This window comes from Lathamus discolor, chromosome 14 (assembly GCF_037157495.1).
Source record: "Lathamus discolor isolate bLatDis1 chromosome 14, bLatDis1.hap1, whole genome shotgun sequence".
Classification (NCBI taxonomy): Eukaryota; Metazoa; Chordata; class Aves; order Psittaciformes; family Psittacidae; genus Lathamus; species Lathamus discolor.
Window position 1 is genome coordinate 4,854,425 of NC_088897.1, and position 24,939 is coordinate 4,879,363.

At 40.9% G+C, this 24,939-nt stretch overlaps 1 protein-coding gene across 6 annotated transcripts in view; it reads left to right on the plus strand.

Moving 5' to 3' along the window:
• MYL10 (myosin light chain 10) overlaps positions 1-24,939 on the plus strand; it is a 90,410-nt gene that overhangs the window by 37,590 nt on the left and 27,881 nt on the right. For 5 of the 6 annotated variants that reach the window (XM_065694390.1, XM_065694388.1, XM_065694389.1 and 2 more), the window contains one exon: positions 5,657-5,836. The gene's annotated coding sequence lies outside the window, so the exon portion shown is untranslated. Of the gene's footprint in view, positions 1-5,656; positions 5,837-6,974; positions 6,995-24,939 lie in introns of those variants that run through there. The other variant, XM_065694394.1, reaches the window with a different exon arrangement.

A 24,939-nucleotide genomic window follows, 5' to 3' on the forward strand; every position in this document is an offset into this window, starting at 1 on the left:
CTGGTGGCCTGTGAATGGATGGGTTTCTTTTTTGCTTAATAAACAGCCCTCATGTATCTGCCTGAAACACACCATTAAAGCCTTAACTCGGCAATCTAAAATAGTGTTTCTTTTCCTCTTTACCTACATGTCAAATCGTAAACATCAGCTTTAGTAATAAATATTTCTATTTTATATTTATATCTTTATGCCTTTATCCCAGTTGAATTTTCAAGGCCAAGGGCTTCAGTATGAGATTCTTGCTGCATGTTTAACAAACACATAGTGAAAAATAAGATATTCTGATGTGGAGATTATTATACATAAATCATTGAAAAAAATGCTCTTTTTTAGAGAAGGGAATCACAAAAGGAGTCATTGACCTGAATAAAAGAAGCTCAGCTATACTCCAGAGAATTTGCCATTTTCAGTACATGTTAGTGCTTGCGAACAATTGTAATTTATTAATCCTGTTCTCTCTTCTTTTCCTTTCTACTTGCACATTTGCTTTTTATTGTAAGCAGGAATTGTATTTATTTTCTAAGGGTGTAAATTGATCTTGTGGTCACTGGTAACCACTAAAAGCTACTTGATTGTCAGAAAACCCTCTCAAAAGACCCATAACCAAAGTAGGTAGAAAAGACCTCCTCACTAGATCATTCAATTTTAATATTTCTAAGAGAAAAAACAGTATTTGCATCCTGAAACAGAGCCAAGGATATTCTGGCCTGATTTGCAGGTCATAACTCTCCTCATGGTCTGTTTGGAAACAGAAGCTCCCTGCCTAGTGCAAATTGATGTAGCTCTGCTGCTCCAAATGAAATACAGTTGGCTGTGCTGATAGACTCCAGGGTGCTCATAGGATTTTTCATGATTTTGCTATTTAAATGGGAGCTGAACTCTTGGAAATTGTGCTTCTCCTGCAGAGAAACTAGAAACAGAGCTTAGAGAGAACAAGTACATTACTACATGTTATCTTTCTATTTACATCTTGAGTGTATCTGTTGTACAGAGGCTTTATTCGGTGAAGAGCTTTCAGGCTCTTGCTTCTACTCTCGGCATCCGAAAGCTTCCATCAGCATTCAGTGTTTGCCAAACATTCATAGCCATGTGCAGATAGATATATGTACATGCCCACCTACACTAACAGATGGGACTGTGTTTTTCCTCATGTCTCTCTTTTCCAAATGAAGATGCAATGGTTCAGTGTATTATACCCCCAGCAACCAGAACTACATTCTGCAAAGGAAGAGGCAAGAAACTAAATGGAGCCCAGGGTCTGGTAATCTTATCTCAGCAAATATCCAGTCCTAATTTGTAATCACCAGATGTCTATCTGATGCATGAGTTTTCTCTCTCCCAATACTCCTTCCAGTTACCTGTGAAATTGCCTGGCTTCACTTTGAATTGACCTGTAGTCCCAGCACCATGTTTTGCTTTATTTAACAAATGTTGACTTTTCTATAAGATCTGTTTTCTTCCTTTGTCAATGTACTCAGAATTTTTCACAGGAGTTTTTTGTGTGTCTTCCCTGTGGTGTATTGTAAACTTACTAACAGAAAGAATCATTAGTGCTTGAGTTTCCCCTTCAGCTGCAGCCATTCTGTTGCTGAAGGTAGACTCTGATGTGCCTCCTGTCTGCACTCAAGTTGTAAATCTTACTCCTATTCAGTAGGTTCTGTGTGTAGCTTATCTCTTGTCAAGTTTGGAAATTATTTTTCCCCCCTTATGTTGGTAAGATGAGGTGCTTGCTTGCTAGAACACTAATTCCGCCCCCCCCTCCAGTGTCTTCAAATATGTTTTGGGGGGGAGGGGGAAAATACAAAATAAACCTGTATGCAGAGAGAAATAACCAAGAAATATGTGGTATATTTGTGCTGTACATTTTACTAGTGTCTTAATGTGGACATCAGAGTGTCTGTCTTTGCAGATAAATTTCTGTATTCTGAGCAGTATTGACTCAGCAGTGTACCCATCCATTATGTGGTAGTAGTAGCTGGTCAGTCTTTCATGTGATGTACAGTTTCCTTTTCTTCTAGTAATGATAGAATAGTATCATTATTCTTCAGCAGCTTTCAGGTAATGTCCCTTTAGATTGTCACCCAGCCACCAGTTAATTGTATGTAAATGCAGATCCTAATTCAGAAGAAGCATTAGTTTATACTATGAAAGGGCTGGAAAAGAGCTTCTTGCCAAATGGAGTTGGATAGGTTGAAGAAACAATTGCCAGTATCATTCCTCCTATATACATGATCAGTTTTGGAAAGAGAGTTGTAATTATTGGCCAAAGAATGGAATGTGAAAGTCTATTTCACAGTCCTGCTCTACATCATGGGTACATCTCTGGCCATGTGAGACAACTTGTCACTGCCTGCCTAAATACCAGGAGGTCTCGGTGTTCCTCAGCACACTCACAGATCATGCCTTCCTCCTTTTTCTCTCTTCTTTTACTATTTTCTGAATTTATTAACCACCTGTATTGGGGAAAACTTGACACTATGAAAAATCAGGTGTTAATGATTTGAAACCTTTTTTGATGACAGCTCATTTCTTGTCACTAACCTGATACATCCCACATTATTCTGCAATAATTAAGACCATAGTGAGAAACAGTCAGTAGCTGAAGGGAGTGGAAACCAGTTCTCCAGAGCTGTAACAAGGAAATGATCTGATTGTAGCAAAGCAAGGATCTTGCGCAATTCCTGCCAGTTTCTCTCTGAGACTAGGAATAGAAAAATAAGACGTTAAGAAACAGTAATGTACAGAAGACAGACCAGCAGAGCACTGACCTTTCCAATGTGGTCTCCTACTGTGCTTCCCTAAATGATGTTTTATTGTATAGAACACATCTTTTATTTTCTATTATACAAACAAAAAAACCTCACAACACACTTTGGGGAATTGTCAAAGAATTGGGGGTCTGGTTCACAGCCCATTGAGGTAATAGAAATTGCTTCTCATTCTGTATATACTGGTCACTTATTAGAAATGGTTCCAATAGAAAACCTCAAGTTGGGCAGATGTTAAATGTCTGGTATCAGACCAAGGGATCCCTTGTATGAAATGCTGAGTAAAGCTGGCTGGAAAGCAAAACATCTGCTGTAGAACACATGTGGATGGTTTAGAATTTGTCTCATCAAAATAAAAAGACTGTTTGTTAAAGAGAGAGCAAGTGAGCAGGACAGAGGTTGAGGTCATGATATGCCAAAGCCTGGTTCTGAGGTCCTATAACAGTCAGAAGACCAAGTTCATGTTTATGTTCCACAACACCTCCTTGACTAGGATCAAGCTGTTTAGCACAATAACTCCTGTTGGGTCGGTTCTGACTCCATAAAAACCCCATTCCTTGGGGCAGAGGCGAGACGATGGCTCAGAGGTTGGGGTATTTGCCATGACTGTGGGAAGACTATGTCAAATGCTTGCTCTGCTTTATTTGGACCCAACTCAATCTTTCCTCTATCACATGATATAAATCCACATCACTAGGGAATGTGCTAACCACTGTGCTGCTGGCTACGCTGGGATCCTTTCCCAATCAGGTTTTGTCCATCAGTCTCAAGCTGGGCTGGAAGTTTCTTCCCAGCAAGCATTTATTGAAACTGATGTGTTTCCCACAAAAAGCTTCAGTTCTGAGATCAGCATTTTCTGTCTTCCCATTGCTCCACTCCCTCCCCCAAAAAAGGCCTGTTGGAAAATTCCTGCCTAGCACCAGCACGGAGCACTGATGAGGTCAATTGACCACTTGTATCCATCCAACATTTGTGTCTTTTTATTTCAAAACAGTTAGAGAGCTGATCTTCAGGGCAGGAAATGGCAAAATAAGCCAAGCCTGAATTTAAATAGTTCATTTAAATAGTGCATTCAGCTACAGCTTGCAGTTTTGAAATAGTCTTCATAGAGAAGATGTTGTCTCAACTACCTATTGAACACATTGAACGTCCCACATGTCTCATCTTCCTGCTTTGCACACACCAAAATCTATCTCCTTAAATGCCGGAGCCAATACCAAAAGAAAGAGGCCTGGGATAAAAAACTTCAGTCATAAAACCCTAAGACCATCCCAAAGGGAATTTTGATGTCAGATGAAGACTAACTGGGAATGTGTATGTTGAAGGGAGGGGAAGAAGAGATAAAGAGGTCAGAGAGGTCTAAACAGCTCTTGCATGTTTTGTCCCTAGCAGAAAGACAAAGAATACTAAACAAAGATGTTATTTGCATTAGACATGTGACCATTCTAGGCAGCATGTACTGTGGCAGCTTCCCTAGTGAGCAGATTGCTCTTTGTAGTCCTACCTCTGCTGCTGGTCTATTAAAGGGGTCTCAGACAAACAACTTTCCCCTTTGTGCTCCTGTTTCCCTCACTGTAAAGTGGTGTCAGTGACGTTTATTGCCTTTATAAAGCCCTTTGAGATCTGCAGGGAAAAGGGATTTGTTAGGGTGGTCATTTGTTCAGAAAGGGAAAAAGTTGTCAAGCTGAATGAAGTTTGAAGTCATCCTTATCTTCCGATGGCTCTTTCTTCTTGGGGATTCTCTTTCTTCTTGGGGATTTTCTTTCTCTGTTGGGAAGAAACTAGTGACTGTAAACCAGTGAACTCAGAAGTGGCCATAAGTCTTGACCTTTGAGTTGAAAATGAAACCTTCCTGTAGGTTAGTTGTGGGATGCAGATGATGTGCACTGAAGGTGTATGCAGGTATTTGGAAAGTAATTTACAGGTGACAGATGGTGACAATTCTCTGGGTGTCCCATTGCAAAATGTGTTGAGCTAAAAGGAAAGCCAAGTCACAGGCAAGCCAGTGGTTCTGACCTCTGAGTGAGCATCTTTCCCAGCTGGAGCTCAGATCAGCAGCCCTGTGTTGGAACTGCCCTGTTCCTGGTCACACAATTTATCCTGCCATGAGGGCTGTCTTGAGCTACATCTCAGCTACAAGGGCTTCAAGGCCCCAGGCTGGCCAGTGATGGGCATTACTCAACTAGCCCCCTTTCAGGTTGTTATTCACTGTGCTTGTTTACATGATCACAACACTGAACTACTCCAGGATGCAGTGACTGTTGTCAGAGGCTTCTAGTATGCATAGGCAGGGCAGGCATGAACAAGTAATGTGTTTTGCTCATGAACAGAGTAAGACTGAAGCAAAGATAATGTGCATTACATAGAAATCATATAATGTTTTTTAAAACTGTGCTGTTGCCACTTCCTATACATGAATTGCCTGAATTTAGGTCACAATAAAGAATGTTTTAATGCCTTGGAGCCCTTATAACCTATTTCCATGGACCTCGCAAGCAATCAATAATACAGCCAAGGCAGTTCTATTTAAAGGCTTTGTTCTGCCATCTGATTCCTGAGCAGATTTTTCATGACCAAGATAGAGAGTGGAACAAATGACTATTCAAGAAAGCTTGTTACAGAGTGAGATCCCACACTCCAGGCCCACAGCTTATTGTCCACATGTAATCCCAGCTGAGAAATCCAAGATTGCTTTATCAGCAAAGTTACAAATATTTACTGCAGAACAGAAGTCAAATGGGAAGGACTGTCTAATCCAAGCTATGCATGCGTATAACTGCCCTAACCATGAAAACAACTGTGTTGTCTCAATTTTTCTGGCTGTATGGGTGGTCTCCAGTGTTATCCATAAATAATCTTCTTTTCCCTTTGTTTTATACTTTGTACAGGATAAAGAGGATAATAACCATACCAGCTTCACCAGCCCATGGAGAGAACAGCTGAAGAGAGCATGTGAAATTGGTATGATGAATAGCAGAAGAGGGGAAGGTTTCTTGCAGTGAGAGAGATCTAAGCAGCACTTCAGGCCAGGAGGCAAACTGAGAGAAAACTTTTTTGGATGAAACCAGGTAGGTTGCTAGGATCATTTTAGGAGTGGTGTCTGATATTATAGATCAGAAAGCTGAGGGGTTCTCCATGCAAAAGAAAACCGAAGGAAAATGAATGCAGTAAAATGTGATTCAAACCTTATCTAAATTAAGGAAGGGAAACTAAAGTGCTATTCCAAAGAAAGAGCTTGAATTCAGTCAAAGAAAAGAGGTTCTGGAACAGTAATCTGTAGCTTAACATGGGCACAGCAATAAGAAGTTTACCTTGAAAAATGAATTGCAATCGCTGGAATAGTTTCTTTCTAGGTATATTCATAGTATCTAAGATTCCAACCATTATTATAGTCCACTATGCCACACTATCCAGTGTGCCAACACTGTCTGCTGTCACTAGTTCCACATTCAGTCCACTCAAAGACCCATGAAACCAGCTCAAAAGAGTTCAGTCTCCTGACCATCATGCATCAGACTACTAATGCAGGTGTAATACATAGCAGCCTTTCCTATTCTTAGTGGCTCTGAATCTTCTTTCCTTCATTAGGGTCACAGGAGCTAGGCTGTTGTGAAACTGTTCAAGGGAGAAGAGAACCTTCCTCCTCTTTAAAGACACAGAGAAAATAATGTGTACCTTTCTATTAAAAATGTGTCTTGCTAAGGAGGGGCAAGGCTTGAAACCAGTATGTTTTAAAGATAACTCCACTGTGCTCCACAGTTAACTGCTTCAGCTTAGTATGCAGTGATAGGTAACTATTGTGGTGGTAGAGGACTTCTTGGGAGCTTGAAAAGCAGTGACCTACAAGCCTGTCTTCCAGAGGCAAGATCAAACCATTCTGTCTGTCAAAGAAACTGACCAAATTCATAAGGCGTATGTGGGATACACGCAAACCACATCTATAGCATCCCAGACTCCCCACTGCCTTCAGTAGCTGCTAAAGAATCCAGATAGCTCAGACCAAGGAGGTGTAAGTTGATTGACCCCTTTAGCTCCAGATGCCTTTGGACTATCAGTAGGAGGACTTGCTAAACTTTAATCTGGCTCAGTCAGCACACTTTTGTGAAGGCCTCAGGCTGGTTTGACTGTTTGCTACCAGCAGCAATCCAAATGTTGAAGATCAGCACATTAGCTAAACATTAACAGAATTTGAGGCCAACAGTTCAGGAGTAAAATGCTGCCATGTGGTGAGTTTTTTTTTTCCCCTGATCTATAGCTGTCACTGATGTGAGTTTATACTAGTGGCCCTCTTCTCCATTTCACTAATGACAGCTGTAAACCTCCTCTATCAACAAGCTGGCTTAAGCTATGACATTATTGGCTTTGCCTGTCTCTCTGTACACTTGGCAATCTCCTCCTTCTTCTAAAAGTGCTTTGGAAGCTCATATACATCATAGTGGGACACTAAATCTATTGCTGGCTTAGTGATGAACAGATGTCAGGAAAAAAAAAGTAACAGGAGAAAGACTGAAAAACCCCTATTCTTCCATGAGAGCCTTCCACCTAGGAGGGGTGGAAGTAAAACTGCATCCACAGTGTTGCCTCTCTCTGAGTCAGGCCTAAAACTTCTGAGTGAGTATATTACAAGAAGTATCTGCACACCATTCACAAAAATAATTCTGCATTTCAGAAGATGGGAGGGTGGAGAGGGGGAATTACAGTTCTTGAATTCCCAAGTTCCTAAATCACTTCTGAAAGTAAAATACTCACTCTTCAATCAGAAGCTTTTGAAAGTATTATCTTCTGTGGTTTTTAGTGCTGTTCTTCAAGCACCAAAGTGATTTTTTAAAGGCACTGGTCACCCATACATTGCTTTGAAGTTACTAACAGTTGTGAGTAGTCAGCACATCTGGAGAAGTTGAGGGGTTTGGTGCCTCAGTTCATTTGCCTGTATTTTAAAACTGTGGCCTCTGCTTTTATTGACTTTTGAGACAGGTGAAGTTGATAAAGTGAATGGGTATTAAAAAGCAAAGTGCAGCAGAGGATTAAAAAGCAGGGAAGATGATTAGAACAGAGATTGTGGCTGAGATTAAAAGGCAGGATTTCATTGGGATGTTTTCCTCATGTCAAGACCTCCTTTTTATTGCCTTTTTTTCTTTAGATGGAGCAGCACTGAAAAAGCTGCATCCTGACTCTCCCACATCCCTGTATTTTATCATAGTCAATGATGCACATCCTTGTAAAAAGCAGGTTAAATATTTTTGCGGTTAAATGTCACCTGGCTTGGTGGAAGCAGAAGCCTCACGTATAGGGCTGGTAAGAATGAGTCATTTTATAAGTTATAGCCTCTGTTGCTCCCCCTTGTTTTCATCTTAAACCTAGCAAAGCCCTGTCACTGAAGTCACTTAAAACCTGGAATGGAGACTTCATACTCCAACATACCGTACTTGTAAATTGCAAGCAGCAGTTCTGAGCTGGGACTCTGTTCCCTGGCTACAGTTCCTCATTCTCAGAGTCCTCTGAGGCTTTGTGGTATGTTTCACATCTAATTCTGGAGGTCTGGTCAATTCTGCTGCTTGGATCTCCTCAGTGAAACAGGGTCTGACCTGGTTAGTTCTTGGATGGGGTGATCTCCAAGGAAAACACAGGTGTTAGCCTCAGGAAGTGTGGCTGTGATTCAGTAGGCGGCTTGGTTCCCTGAGAGTCAGGATTGAACTGGTAAGTCTCTCCAGGGCCAGAGAGTGCAGTACTGGCAGAGACAACATCTTCCAAAGGTCAGGGCAGGATGGAAAATCAATGTCTTTATTTTGTTTGCAAGGGCATGAGGAAGAGTTCCTGCCCTAGTAATGAGGCACCTCTGATGTAATTAAAGAAGTCAACAAAACTGTTGCTTTAAAACTGGGAAATGACCCTTTGAAAAGATCACGCTCATGGTGTTCTAAGAGGCCACAAAACACCATTCCTGTAGTCTACAAAAGCCCAATTCTTCTATAGCCCTGCTACTACTGCATGAGAGGTCTTCTTGTAACATAAATCTTCCTACTTCTTTGGTTGCAGTCATGTTTATTACACTTATCTCAAAACTTTAACTCTCCAAACAAGAAATGATGTGGTGTGGTTCATCCTATTAAAACTGGACGATGATTTTACTAACATCAAATAGACTCATGTGAATTGCCTTTCTCAAATTAGTGTGAATGAATATGCCTTGTTAGAATAAAGTGCCTTAAGATGAAACCTACCTTTAGGATAGATTATTGCCTCATGAAGAGAGAACTTTTTCAGGACAATTATTGATATTCTTTACTTGCATTAAGTCTACTGATCATGAATTTATTGCATCTTTATTTGGGACAGTGCTGAATGCATGCTTACTTATAAAGTATTGCTTCACTATTCATTACTGATTTATTGAAGCCTGTAATAGGAACAGAATGAAACCACTAAGCATTTTGAGCGTAAAGTCAAGTGAATGTATCACATACCCTTAACATTAAGTGCCTGTTTAAATGTTATCCCCAAAAGAAGGATGGATTTCTCATCCTTAAATCATAGGGGTCAAAATTCGGGATTTGATTCACTGAATCAGTCAACTCAGTATAAACAGTCTTCTGGTCATCCAGTTGATGGTACTTTCAGTGTAGACACGCTCTTGGATGCTCCATCTTATTCTGCTGCTTGTTTTGGTTAGTCCTGGAGTTCTTTACGTATATTTTTGCCATTTGCAGCTGGAATTGCTGCTTATTGAGAGGAGAACGGGGGGAGGGGGGGCAAGTACATTTCCTAGATTTTAGTGGGTTCAGGCATCTTCATGACAGCTTTACTGAGCTTGCTCACATTAGGCTCTTCCTGGCATTTCCTCCTTTTGAAGTCATTAAAACCAATTTCATATCTCTAAATAAAATGTCCTAATGCATCTAATATTTGATGAGGTCTGGCTGCTGCTGCTTTTCTTTGTAATGTTTACACCAGGTGCCTCTTGCTATCAAGGAACTAAGTAATGAATAAATTTAACAGATACTTCTTTTAATTAGCCCCCAAAGAGCTTAGCAATGAAAAACACGATCAGAAACATTTTCCTGCTTTAGAAAATATAAGGCTTTTTCACAAAGCCACTACTCAGAATTACAGAACAGCAATAAAATCATCACTTGCATGCAGAAATAGATTGTTCACACAGGGTCTTGTATGAGCTGTGCATTTACTACTATTAACTTCTAATCATGCAAACACTTCCACACATGCATCTGAGTAGAGCTATTGAAATCAGTGGGACAACTATGCTGCCAAACATTAGGTGCATGCATTAAAGTTGGTAGGATTAGAGCTCCATTTGCGTATATCTCAAAGAGCTTTGCCCTCTCTTAGGAAGGAGAGGAAAATTTATATTCCAGATTGGTGTAATTACTGTAGCACATACAGTATTGACAAACCGGATTCTCTGAATGTCTGCAATGTTTCAAAGGAGTTTAAGATACAGGCTAAAAGCTGACAGTTTCTTATTCTGCCTTATATTCTACCCCCTCTGCTTTTGATTCTGCATTCAGAGCTGCCATAAGAATGTCAGCACTGCAATAAATATGCATTTATATAGCACCTTTTTTTTTTAGGTGTTCTAAACACTTTACAGACAGCCCTTTCTCTTCATAGATCTCAAAGCATTTTAGAAAGCTCTGTTAGTATTGTTATTCCTCTTTTATTGAGGGAGAAATGGGTGTGTTTCAAGGGAAGCGACTGATCCAGGGACCATTGCTTCCAAATTAGATAAACCAGGGTTCTCCTATAAAAACTTTCTCCAAAACGTCGCAAGTGGCTCTAAGGGAAAACACAAAGGTTTTGTTTCCATGTGGCAGTTAGCTGATACAGGCAGGACTACACAAGGCTTAATAAACATCATGTGTGATGATAATCAGCCTAAAAAACTCCACTCCATAGCTAGGACATTGTGAGTTAAAACCAAGAACCCTGACGCCAGAGTTTTGTTGTAGGGTTTAAGCCCCAGCTTTGCTTGGAGCTTCAAGGGAGATCTAGCCTTGATCCAATAGCCCAATATAAATCCTGAAGGCTGTATTTGTGTATGGTTTATCTGGCTTGCAGCTGAATTGTCCCAAAGATGTACAGATAATGCAGCCCTGCACTTGAAATACACCCAAAACCTGGAGCAGTGGCAGTGGAAAGCAAACATTGACCACACAGATCTGCAGAAACCAGCCTGAGCTGATGCAGCCAGAGTTAGCATATCCTTTTGGTAGCTGATGCACTGCTATCAGGTGTGCCTTTGCTGTGGTCTCTGGCACATCCCATAGGATCCATAATGCTTCATTAAGGAGTCACAATCCCTACATAACAGAATGTACAGGGTCATCCCATTGTATTGATCCAGTCCCTTAAGCAGTTAGTTGAAACTAAATACTCTCTTAGCTCCCCCAGCTATATGGAAGTTCCGTATTTAGGGAACACTACAGAGCTACAGAAACAATCTCTGCCAGCAAAATATTTATAATGATGTTGTATGGGAAATGTCTTAAAAGTGGCATCAGTTCTTCTTTGAAGTCATTAACAACCAAAAATGAATGCAGGAACTGGTGTGAGAGGGCTGGAAATACGAGGAGGTTTAAAGTGTATCTCTTACATGTGCTCCAGCAGAGGGAAGGGAAGAGGTCCAATTGCTTTCTTATCCTTGGAATTTCTCTGTTGGTTTTAATAGTGTGATGCCCTAATGACAAACTCCACACACGCTCTGGGGTATGTTCTCAACTTAATCCATGGGGATACATGTCTGTAATACTCATTAATGTCAAGGAGTGTTAGGATGAACATAAATCTTTGCTCACTAAGATGTTACTCTGGACTCTGATGTACACCATGCAACATCAGTTGCTGACTGAAGAAAAAGAGGAATTCCAGCACCTAGAAAGTCTCTTTGAGAGTTCCTAGACTAAACAATCGATCCAGCCAAAAAAAATCAGGGATGAAATTTCTACTCCACACTTTGGTTCAAAAACACCAGCTGTGATAAAGAAAGATGCATACTCAATGGGCAGGCTCTGGCTCACACAGGAAGTCCATAAAATCCCTAGGAATCCCCACTTGGCTAGACAAACTAGTTCCACCAGAAACCTTGGAAAATAGATAAGCAATGCATTTGTCAGTAAACCTTGAGTGCCATATAGCTAGGGAAAACATCACACTCTGCATATACATAAAGAGGAATTTTGATGCCAAGAAATTGGAACTACTCTATAACAGACTTCTGATTTGTGATTTCTTTGGCACTGAGCCTAACAAAAATCACTGTGATTTCCAACTATAAATATTTTTGGAACCACCAGACTTGCTCCCATGTGTATGTTAAATGAAATGAATGTTCAAAACCCATAATAAAACTCCAGAGGGAAGACTCCGATCAGAATATTAACATTAATCTTAGGAAGTCACTAGGAACCATTCAAGCTATAGTAATAAATTGCAATAAAGAAGGAATAGAAGGGCTTTTTTCTGTCTATCCAGTAAGCAGGTGTTACTGTGAGCACTCTACACAGCACAGAATTGAAGCTGTTGCCCTTAAGTTTTCCAGTTGCATAAAACAAATAGATGACATTGCCATAATATGTACAACAATCCCTCTTCTGCCTGCTAAAGTGTAGTTTAGGGAATAGTGCAGATACTGAAATAACGTAATGCAGCTATCCAGGACAAGGCTGGAATGTTTTCAAAAGCAATCCTTCTATCATCAGTTTCAGAGTCCAAAGCAGGAGTCTGAGTTCTCTCTGGATTTATGTTTGAAGCCATTGCCAGGCTACTTGTGCCTGGGTCCCTGCTCATTCAGCCTGGGAAGCCAAAAATGCCAGGGCATGATGCTATCATGTTGCTCCAGAGCAAGTGGCTGAGCTGCAGTGCTCTGACCTGCCACCATAACTGAACTTTGCTTTTGTTTCTATTTGGATCCAGACTGACATGCCTAAGTTTCAGTATGTAAAATGGTAGCAAAGTGCCTTATCAACACTGGCTCAGTTTTCAAAACTAAGGATCGCTTTCAAAAGCAACTTTCTTTGACTCGCAGCAGTTAATCTGGACTGCTCCGCGCTGTCATCTTGATGTATATGTTCAGTCTTAAACCATTGAGTTTAAATGCTTTGACCACAGTGTCCAACACTGAAGAAAAACTGTAGCTCTCTGTATACAATATTTCTTGTAAAATTTAGCAAGCAGAATGATGAAGTGAACCAAATCAAATCAAACCAAACCAAACCAAACCTGCCCTTTTAATGTGATTGGGTTTTTTAATGTTTTGTCATCAATGTCATTACAAGGCAGCTTTCCTGTTCAGGCACTGATTCCCAAGGGTGAACACAGTTCTGTTGTTACGGAGAAGTCATTTGTCACACCTGGCTATTTCGTGGTGTTCACTGTATTTCTGATGTAACGCAGGTTCCAGGAAGTCTGGAATCTCCCACTGCAAAGCCAGCTCTGCAGAGAGTTGTAGCACGGCGGCAACCATAGAGTTGGAAGCTCATCCGTGTTGAACTGTATCACTGAATCTTTTGTGATTCACTCAGAGTTTGCTGGAAAACTGAGAGGTTGTATGTCAAATCCTGAAGTGCAAAGCATCAAGACACCTCCAGGAATTTTTTTGATCACATGTACAATGCAATTCACAAAGAACTATCAAAATGGGTAGTGGTTTTAGTGTGTTTAGTGTGGCCCTATGATGAGTTTTCTGTGTGAGGCCTCACAGAACAGCAAAATTGTCCTTCCAGGTATGAACAGTGCTCTATTAATAGTCTATTAACTACTAGGAGCAAATGAAGGACACTTCAGATGACTCTTGAAGAATGAATGGGTAGCTGCTCTGAAATTGGACCCCAAGTATGGAAACATACAATAGGATGTGTCTGTGGGAGATTATTTTGGGGCCATATGGCTTCTTACTCTGCTCCACCCTCCTTTTTGGGAAACTAACATGTCCCAGCACCTTGTATTCATTTGAGATTACTATGGGCATGTTTCATAGGAATGTTTTGTTGGGTACTAGGAATTGTGTTCTCTCATGACAGAGAACTGCTCTGGTAATGTCTCCTGACCTGTCTTTGTGGAAAACACACAGGGAGAAGCTCTTAGGCACTAATCCTTGTCTTCATCCTACAAATAAGTTGCTGGTTTTTCTCTTCACCGCTCTGCTGTTATCTCTCCTCTATGCTGTCTGACACATCTCTCCTGCTGACTGCTGGTGGAAGCCTGTGATTTTTAGCAAGCAAACACATGTGCAGTTTCCACCATTGTGTGGCCTCATGTTAGGAACTTACCTGTGGGTGTTTACTTTGGTGGCATGACCTGGTATTTTGTAGCACTGTATCTTTTCTTCTCCTTCCTTGGTATTTTTTTCCCCTCAGCCACGATAGCTCTTCGTCAGAAGCTGCTGCATTTCTGCTTTGATCATACAGAATGTACCGAATAGCCTCGGGTAACACGGCACTGCTTAATACAGATGAAATAGCTACAAACCCTCTTAGAAGTAGGGCTTAAAAAGGGATACCAGTGAAATCAGATCCCTCTAGCTGGACAGCAGTCTGATAGGAGAACAAGGGCTGTTGTGGTATTTGGCAGCCAGACAGTCTTTATTGTTATTAGATGAAACAAAGCTTGTGATCTTTAGTCCTTGACCTTAACTGCAGCAGCACACTCTTAATCAGACCTTAATTTAACACCTAACATGGTCACAGAAAGGATCGGACATGGGCTGCTGGTTTAATTACATGTAGCTGATATCATCCAAACCAATTTAACCTCATTGCTGTTGTTGGGCATTGGATAGGAATCGCCCTTTAGGCAGAGAACAAAACGGTCTCCAACAGAAAAAACACCAACATGCCATTCAAAGTTTGTGCATTTCCTTAAAAAATGTAACTACTCCTTTGGATGCTTTGCTGATGATGTTAGAACCTTTTCAGGAAGAACTGGAATCAGCATGATTACTAAATCTGTTTGCCCTTTATGCTGTCATTCTGGCATTTTAAGTATTCCTAGTATTTAAAGATTAAGAATCTTTCAGATGATATTATTCCATCCACATTCATTGAACCTATTGCGTTGTAGCATCTGATGACTGAACTGGGTAACTGGGTAAAAAAGCCATATTTGTGGGTAAAAAGTAATATTTATGTGTTTCATGATAAGATTCTCACATTTTAGCTGTTTAATTTGTGCTCAGTTCTTCACAAACTGACACAATATTTATTTTTGACATTTAAATCCGAACAGTCGTATTTTTACATGTTTTGACACAAAATTTGATCTCTTTCTGAATTAGTCTGGAAATCCAAAGTCTTCCTTCAGAAGCAGGATTGTTTTGATTCATCAGATTTCACTCAAACAAATGTTTTTCACTGAAAACACCATTAGCAAACCAAATCCACAAGCAGCATTGTAAATTTTCTGCAAGTTTTTAGTGAAATCACCCACTTTTGCATTAAATCCCAGTTAAATACAAAAAGATAGTTGTGAACATCATAGGTGTCCTTGGAAGAAATTGCCTTAAGTGTGCTAGAAGGAGAAGTCTACCTCTAGCAGAGAGCTTAGGCAAAAATACTAATGAATAAAAGTAATGTAAAATATTAGCAAGCAGCAAGAGCTTGATCTCTGGGACTCAGATGATAGGATTCCACTCTCAGTGTTTGTCACCGGCTTGGTGAGACCTTGTGCACATTATGTTGCTTCCACAGATGAACTGATTGCTGTCACTGAAGTGGCTGGAGATGCTAACATTCAATGTTGTCTGTCCTACCTGTCTGCAGGAGGTTATATGCCTGGTGGCAGGGGTGGCAGAACAGGCCATGTGCCAGCATATTAGCCACTCATGTTCACACTGTGGCATATTAACCTGTGTTACCGATGAAAGTGGATTTGCACTGAGACAACTTGTATAGTCATTGTGCACATGTAAAAGTGAATGTAGGGTACCTACCAGTGTCAGTAGGAAGCTTCTTACTTCCACTCTGCCAAGATGTGACTTCACAAGCTGTAAGAATCAAGCCCAATGTTTTTAGGTTGAGACAAATTTAGAAGCAAAATAAATCCTAAACCTCTATGTGAAGTTCTGAATAAAATCTGTCTTTCCTTCTGTTGCAGACAAAAGACAGACCTTGGCCATGTAAATGCTTCTGCACATTAAAGGCCACATCACTGAAAATCTTCCCTGTTACTTTCAGTGTAGAGGCTGTTTGAATGGGAATTTCAGCTGGACTGGCTAGAACACGTTGTGTCCCCAAATGCAGGCTTTGGAAGTGGAGTGAGCTACTGTATGTTTAGTTCTCATTTTGAGTTTCTTCATGACTGCTGTATTTATATTCTGGTTTGCTTTGCACAGACTTTCCATTGTAGAGCCCTTATGCTGACTGAGCTTTGAGTGAGACAGAAGAAACTTTTGTAGTGTTAGAGCTGTGGTGGTGCAAGGTATAATCTCTAGCTGAAGCTATACTTACACAAAATCAATATGAGCAGCGGGTTGTCACTGGGACTGGAAAGAGAAACTATGACAGGCTTGTGCCTTTTTTTAGTATTTCAGTTTTATCTTGCGCAGTTCTTTTGTACAGGTCATTCTTTCTGTTGGAGGGGGGCTGCTGAGATTTTCCCAGGCCTGGCTAGGGGATCAGTATTTCCTTTAAAACCTGTATAAACAGTTACACGCCTTGGTAGCTTCAGATCCAGTAGCCGGAACAAATGGCATTTTGTATGAATTCTTCTAAATGAATTGCTCTGTGACCACTGCAGACATTCAAGTTTTTTGAATCACGATAGCAGAATACTGTTAAGGCTGGAATACTGTTGAGGCTTTTTGAAGAGCTCTGAAATGCCCTTCTTTCACTACCTAGATTGTTTCCAAAGTTAATGCAGTTAGCTCAAAGCCCGGTATGATTTCACATACTCCTGTGAGTTATGTTTTGACGTGGGGTTTGGACCTTTTAGTGATTGAATGTTTTTACAGGGCTCTTTGTGACCTCATGCTCAGGCAATCACTGTGTTGATTTGAAGGAATGTAGATGGGTCTGCAGAAATGTCAGGGTCTCCCATTAAGATGTCTCTTTCACCTCAGCAGGAGTACTCAGCATTACTGTGAGTGTTGTTACTGAGATGCCCTATAGTTAAGTAATACAGCATTAGAGCACAATTGCTCTGATGTATTCCAGTAACATGGTGCTAATGTGCCATTGCTTTGCTGTATTTCAGCACCAAAGCAGCACTTCTTTGGATTACAATAACATGGGCAAGTGGACTTCTGCTTTAAGAAAACAGAGTAAGTCAGTCTATGCAGCAGGGTTATGCACTGGGACAGTGGGATGTAATCAGCAATTGTGCCTGAATGAAGACATGCTCTCAAGTGGCTTCTGAGTCCTGCAAAGCCTTTTTCATATGTTTACCTTTACCCTCTGTGACCGTGATCCAAGGTGCAGTGGGAATCAGTGGCACACTGTTTCGTTGCTTCTGGGTACCTTTGGATCAAGCCAGGTCAGTACAACATTTCGAAGGGGCCCCTCCTTCACAATATCTAACCATAAGCATTTACATAACCAGAGCACAGTGTAATGGTAACTCATGTAATATATTTTGACTAAAGTTGGTCTATTTGGTATGCTGGCATTTGTCTGTACCATCTAATGAGGATTTACTCTACAAAGGCACTCAGCAGGTAAAAAGGCAATTCTATTTTTCAGGAAGCTCTTGTCTTAGAAGTTCTTATGAGAAGGTATTTGTTATGCTGAGGATTGAACTCTTGCAAAGAAAGCAAAGTCTGAACTTTCTTGATAAACAACACACCGTATTCATAGCTCTCCTGAGGTTTTTTTTTATTCTTATCATGTGTAGTGCTCTTCTTAAGTTTAGAGTCCCCAAAGCCACATGATTAGAGAATCTTAGTTTGTGTGAAATGCAAAATAGGAGTTTTGGGCTTTCATTATTGTAGAGAAAAACTTGGTAATAAATGCACATGGAAAGCAAATACCAGAATGCTAAAAAAGAAACCCAAAGTCATAACCTAAACTGGTGCAATATTGTGGTACAGAGAATAATTTAGTCCCAGGTTCTCACTGAAAATTGCTGCTAATTAAGCAAAACAAAAATATTTTTAATTTTATTACCTTAAGGTTACTTAACCAAACATAGAATCATAGACTCATAGAATCACAGACTGGTTTGGGTCGGAAAGGACCTCAAGATCATCCGGTTCCAACCCCTGCCATGGATAGGGGTGCCTCACACTAGACCATGTAGCCCAAGGCTCTTTCCAATGTCACCTTGAACACTGTCAGGGATGGGGCAACCACAGCTTCTCTGGGCACCCTGTGCCAGCGCCTCAGCACCCTCACAGGGAAGAACTTGCTCCTTGTATCTAACCTGAACTTCCCCTGTTTTACTTTAAACCCATTCCCCCTTGTCCTATTGCTACAGTCCCTGATGAAGAGTGAATTTGATACAAGATTAAACATCAACCTTATTCAGAGGTACCTGGATATCCATATGGGTATATGTGTGTGAGTTTGTATCTATGCCTTCTTATTTGAAGTTAAAATTGGTATTTTTGTGCCTCATTCGTGACTTTCAAATGCAGAGCTTGGCAGCACTGAACCCTTAGTTGTGGGTATGAAGCTTCTTTGAAATTCTAACCTAAATTTAAAATTTCTGCTATTAAAAAAAAAAAATAATCCTAGACCAGACAAGCCCCTTGCCAACTGCTGGGCTATAAATTACAGCCATTTCTTTTTATTACATTGTTATACTCTAAAAAAATAAACCCAAATCACCTAAACCCACAAATCTAATTACACCAAATGTGCTCTTCATCCCAAGCCGAGCTGCTGAGCTTACCCTCAGCTCCAAGTAGACTGTATGGTTTAGCTGCAAACTAACAGAATCTGAAATAGTAACACAACAGTAAGTGTGTATTAGCCCTTTAGGGAAATATCTAAACAAGCAATAAAATTAATGAAATACTATTTATAGCCATTGTGTCATAAATGTATTATTTATAAATAAAAGCAAAGCAGGTTAGCCATAGTAAACTGAGACAGCTTTACTCACAGCTCTGCAAAGTCCTGCACCTCAGCCAGGGCAACCCCTTCCAATCCCAACCATTCTATGACTCTATGATTCTCTTGATTGTAAAGGTGATTTAAGCTAATAGTGGATCTGCCCCAGTCTTTTCCAGTATGGCTGTCACTGCAGTGTTGGAGGTAAATATGAGGAAAAGACATGCCTATAAAATAGTGTGCTGTTTTTTTCACTTATAGCTTGGAACATCTTCTCACGTCTGAGGCCTCAGCCTTGGTCAGCAATATCTGAGTGTGGGCACCATTACAACCAAAGCAGATTCAGGGTAACTCAGGTTTAGCAAAACCCTTTAAATTCCACACTTTCCCTGGACAATCTACTTGTCTATCCTTGCAGGCAGAAATTGTTCCTGGTACCTAACTTAAAATCTCCCATGTTGCAATCTGAGCCTATTACTTCTTACCTGTCATCACTAATCCCCATGGAATATGAGATAAATGTCTGTTCAGTGCTGGTTTATGTCACAGAATTGTTACTAAGTTCTATCCTGATTTCTTTGGATTTTTTCTTCCTGGTTATGCTGCTAGACTTGCTCCCTTCAGGGACCTTGCCCATCCCCAGTAGAACTGCAGATTGACTTCATGGCGAATAGAACCACTTCTCCCATTTATACCCCTGAAATAGTCTTGCAATGCTTGCGTATCATTGGGTGTAATTAAGTATTATTGGCTAGGACCAGTGACTTGGACATATGTTTATGAGCATAAAGAAGAAACATTCCTATTCACTTAGGAGTTCCCACAAACCTCAGAGAAGGGTTGTTCTATCAGATTTTGACTAAAGGTGAACAGGACCTACTGACTATTTTTGGATATCAGATGTTATCAAAAGACCTTTTGACATTGTTGATATCAAAATATCTTTTGATATCAAAACAACTTTTGACATTGTTGCTAATGCAGACGTCTGGGAAGGCAGATCATGATACCAAGTGCTAGGCAGTCTTGAGGGTTTGTAGAGATGATCTCCTGTATAGGCTTAATGTGGTTAAAGAGGAAGAGCATTGTCAGAGCAGTGACCTGGAGCAGGTTTTCTTAAATGTTGAGTAGAGAATCCACTTTGAGGCCTTGTAGGCAATACTGACCAGTTCTGTGCAGAAATGCCCCCAAAAACGTGCTTTCAGCTAACAGCTGGCACTGAGTGACACACACACGGCATCTGCAAAAGCCAAGGGCAGCCACAAGACCTGTGCACCAGGTAGGACAATGACTGCTTTGCCTTTATCAGTGCTTGAGGGCAAAGAGAAGAGAGTTTGACTTTTGTAGCTCAGGAAGATGCAGCTGTGCACATTTGCATGTGTTTGTGCATTTTCCTGTTAAATGTTCCTACATTTTGAAAAGTTCAGTCCAGGAAGTTACCTAAAAAAATCAACTGCTATTGAATTTATACTTAGTGTGTGAATCCTGTTACAGGAGGCTTTGTAGAGATGGGCATTTCAATGTATTTGCTTATTTTTGTTCATAGCATTAGGCAGAAGTTGTGTCTCATCTACTGCCTATTGACCTGGCATAGCCACAGGGTTAGTTTGTAAGACAGAGGAAAAAACGAAGGTGAAGGCATTAATTGTTCATTACAGCATGTGAAAAATTGTAACTAATCAAGGCACAGCACTGCTGCTAATGCATCTGAAACCTCCCTCCACCTCACCAAACCGTATGGGGTTTAAATGTAAATACAATTTGTAATTGAGAGCAGCATTTTATTACTTGCTTTTAAGAGGCACAGGACGCCTGTAACCCTCAATATGAAATTTCCGTTGGCTAGGAATAAATTCAGCTCTGTGTTTTGCTTTTATTCCCGCTGAGACGTGCGCATGAGAAAGGTAACGGCTGGTCTGTAAGCTTTCACCCTCTCACTCAGCACTGAGGGGAGAAGTGGCTGGGAGCTGTGGTTTTCAGCCACACTACTGGCTTCCTCCCATTGCACGCTGGAGGCAAACGCAAACATGCTGCAGAATAAATCCTCAGAGATGCTGAGAGCTGCTGAGCTACCACAGCCTGGGCTGGAGTGAATGTGAACTGCAGGCGCTCAGCCCTTCCCTGAATTTTGCTCTCATTTTCAGGAGTGTGCTGCCTGAAAGCAGCTTTTGCTGCTGACTGCAGTTAATTCTTTATCAGCCTTGCAATAGCACCTACAAAGTGTGGTCATGGGCTCAGATTCCATTGTACGAGGTGCTCTATAACTGCAGAACAAGTAACAGCTCATGCTGCAGTGCAAATATATGTGTAAGAAAAGTGACAAGAAAAATATGCAGAAAAAGGAGTGTGGGACATTTTTGCTTCTTCTGTGATATGGGAGATGTCACAAGGATATGTGATTTGTAGTTAGAGCCTCTAGGGAACCAAATACTCAGGCTGTATTTGACTTAAAGAGTAACGCTTGAATGTAACCGTAACAGGATTCCACTTTAAACTTTCAGGATTTCGGCTGCTCTGGGAATGCAAAGTTCCTTTGTGGAGATGGAGGCCTTGGAGTGGCACACCAGAGAAGTTGCTCGTGCATACCTTTGTCAGCATGAAAATAATCCACCTCACCCTTCCTGTCTTCCTTCTCTTCCTTTTCTGTCAGCTCTAGATCTGGGAAGCAGTATGAAAAGGGATCCTCATAAATAGCACGATAATCCTGCCCTGCAGTCCTTGCAGGACACCAGTAGGTAAAGCAGAAGAGGAGTTACTCACATTTTGGCTGGAAAGATTAGTGACCTTCACCTGTGGGGATATCAGGACTGTCTAGAAAATGAAAGAATAATGAAAAGGCAGAGATTTAAAGAAAGCTAGACATAGACCCCAGGATTTTAGGGTAAACCATTACCCCAGCTCATGTTCTGGTTGATCACCAGTAAAATGGACAGTTCAGGGCAAATTGGACAGTTCCAGGAGAATGGCAGGAGAAGGCCTGCCAACATATCCACCATGTTCACACCTCTGCTAGAATTATTAGAGCTTGTATTTCAGGATGATAAATCCTGTCACATAACTCTACAGAAATAGAGAAAATCGTCAAAATAAAACTCAAAGTGAAAGAAAGACTGCCTTGAATGGACTAGACTGGAATATTTGCCTTCAGTGCTGGTTTTAAGACCTTGTTAGGTTCCTAGTACCTCACAGGGTTTAACTCATCATATAATTCTTCATGGAGGAATCAGGAAAGTATTAACTGTAAGACTTGAAATGAAGGCAACCATGCCAGTGCCTGCCACTTTAGTGAATAGAAACTCATTCTGCTACTTCAGGAGTTCTTGCCTGAATTAATGTGTAGGGCATAATAATAGCCATGCTGAGAGTGAAATATTCCCTCTCTCATTAGAAACCACTTCTGTTCTTGTTGAGCTGTATCCTCCTACCTTCATCTGCTCTGGGTTCTATCCAACATTATTTACAATAATTGTATCCACCTTCGCTGTTGGATTTCTCAAAGGAATTGTGGCTAAGAGGGATAAAAGACGTCTACACACTCAGTGGCTTTTTCCTCAGACAAATCAGGAAGTCAAGGATGGTTTACAATGAGAAAGAGCTACTTGAAGAGCTCTGGGGTGGTTTTTTTTAGCCTCTTAACATTGCAGGACACCTAGACATCCTATCTTACACATGAGAAACTTAAACTGTGCTTTCTGTCAAGTAGATAAGTGAATTGATTAAAACCCCCCTCTGAATATCCAAGAGCTCCTACTGAAATCTCAGGATACATAACACATTCCTTGACCTAAAGGCTGGAGTAGGGTAGCACAGGAGTAATCTAGTTGCAGTTTGTCTTCAGGGAGCCCTTATCTTCCAAGGTCTGTCAGGTTACTGTTAAAAAGTAGGCAAACTGTCCAGGACTAAGCTGTAAGGGTGAAGTGATGACTGGATTTGCTAAAGTTACTTCTCTCTGCACCTCCATTAGCCTTGAATATTTGTGTATTTCCTTACACATTTACAAATACTATAAGTGGATCGCAGAATGACGTGTAGCTGATGCCTTCTTGCACATGAACTGTTTTCATGTCACACTGACAAACGCCTAATGTAAATGGCCTCTGTGCACCGACCCACACCCACCCACTCTACATGAGTTTCTGCACAGCGCACAACTACAGTGGCTAAATGAGTGAAGAGGACTGGATCATATATAAACACATTAAACAACATCTGAAAATAGGGTCTGAACAGACTGTACATCTACCTGCCTCACTGAAGTAGGTGCTCAGTAGGGAAGAGTGCCTTAATGAGGTTAATTCCCCTCTGCCTGGCATATTTGGGAGAAACCTTAGGCTGGGAGTTCACAGCAGAAACCTTCCTGAGGGACTTGGTTTATTCTGTGCTCTCTCTGACTGACACATACATGTGAACTATGAGTCCTGAATGGCACCCTTATTTCTGAAATTGAACACTGGGAATTTCCTGGATTATCATGATCTTTTCTTGTAATACAGCATGAGTTCAATCCCTCTCACTGGTGAGGGAGCATTACTTGCTCCCCAGAAGAAAATTAAATTAATAGAAAAAAGAGGCTATTCCTTAATTCCATTTTTTAGGAGCTTGTTAAGTTTTTTGGCTTGCTGTTGAAGGTCATGGAAGCCCTACCTCTGCAGTCGCCACTATTACTATTATTATTAATGCCATTTGTTTGTGGAAGTCAGGCTGAGGGCTGACTGTGAGCCACAATTTGTAATGATAAGTGTCTTCCAGTTCAGATGCCAGGTGTTTTTCCTTTCCCTATGGACTTTTTCCTCATGGCATTGCTCTGTACTTTTCCAGTGAGGTGGTGCATGATGTCCACCTGCAATTATGCTGAGCAGGATCATGGAAGTGCCTGATGCAAGTTCATTCTGAGGATAGATAGTATGTTTATTTTCACCCCTTTGTAGTAACCTGGCTTGAACTGACATTACAGCTGCCTGAGTTTCAGTGGAAGAGGTGAGCCAACAGCAGTTCTCTCCTGGGAGCAGCTTTCATGCCTGCAGAGGGTACAACAGACAGTCTGTAGAGCAGCATCACCATGTACATATTCTGACCTGCAACTACTAGCAAAGAGGGTACCATGGGCAGTTGCTATTCTTCCTTTTGGGAGAGATTTGGGCTTCCAGAAGCCTTTGTCTTGACTTGTTCTGAAGGGTACAATGGGGGTCCGGTTTGTTTCTTACACAAGTTCAACTCCCTGTGCATCCAGAGCATTTCAGTTTTGTCTGTTCTTATGGACTGATATCTGACTTTGTGCTTTAGGGAGTATCTTTGTATGGCCAAGATGCTGGGTTCATGGCCCAGATTTCTTTCATTGATTTTTAAAGCAAAAAGCTCAAGTTAAAGACATTTCTTTCACAGACAAGGAAGGAATACTGGTACCTCAGGGAGTAATTTAGCCCACCTGAGATGCAGTTCTTACAGTTTATTATTATTTCTCAAACCTTGTGTCCTCTAAAACATGTCTTTTGGGGTGTTGAGTCATGCTTTTGGGATGCTTGTATGGAGTATATTGGAATATGACAATACCTCTGAATGTGACATTTGCCTTTCCTCCTGTTTGAGTGACTGTACTGTGGATTTTCAAACTACCATGGGATTTTGTGTTGCATTTCTGAGTACACTGGGGTTGGCTCACATGCATACATAACTAATGTCTGTGTTTTGAAGTGCCAGGAATGTAAAATGGGTTAGATAGCTAACTGAGTTGAACAGCAGGTTGAGACGTGTCACAACAGTATAATTCATCCAACAGAATAAGGATAGCTTGGGGGGTCCTAAGTTAAAAGAACTTGATTAGTCTCAGTTCAGAGTAAAGATTACCACAGACTGGTAAAGACAGGAACAAAGACATTCAAACGTGGCTTAGGGTCCTTATTCTGTAAGGTTCTATCCACAGACACCAGAATATTTAAGAACTCAGCCCCAGATGAATCAGTCTGAAGATTCAAGTTGTTTAACCATCATTGTGAATGTGTCTGCTTGTTTTCACGAGGTTGGTACTTGGGGTGCTCAGCTTGTCTCATAGGTGTCCACTACCTGAGTGTCAGGATGGGTCCCACCCTTACGTCCTATGCTGGCAAGATGTGCTGTCACGTGCTATGAGAACTAACTGGGCTTTCACTGTCAGCACAATCCATCCTCCTGCA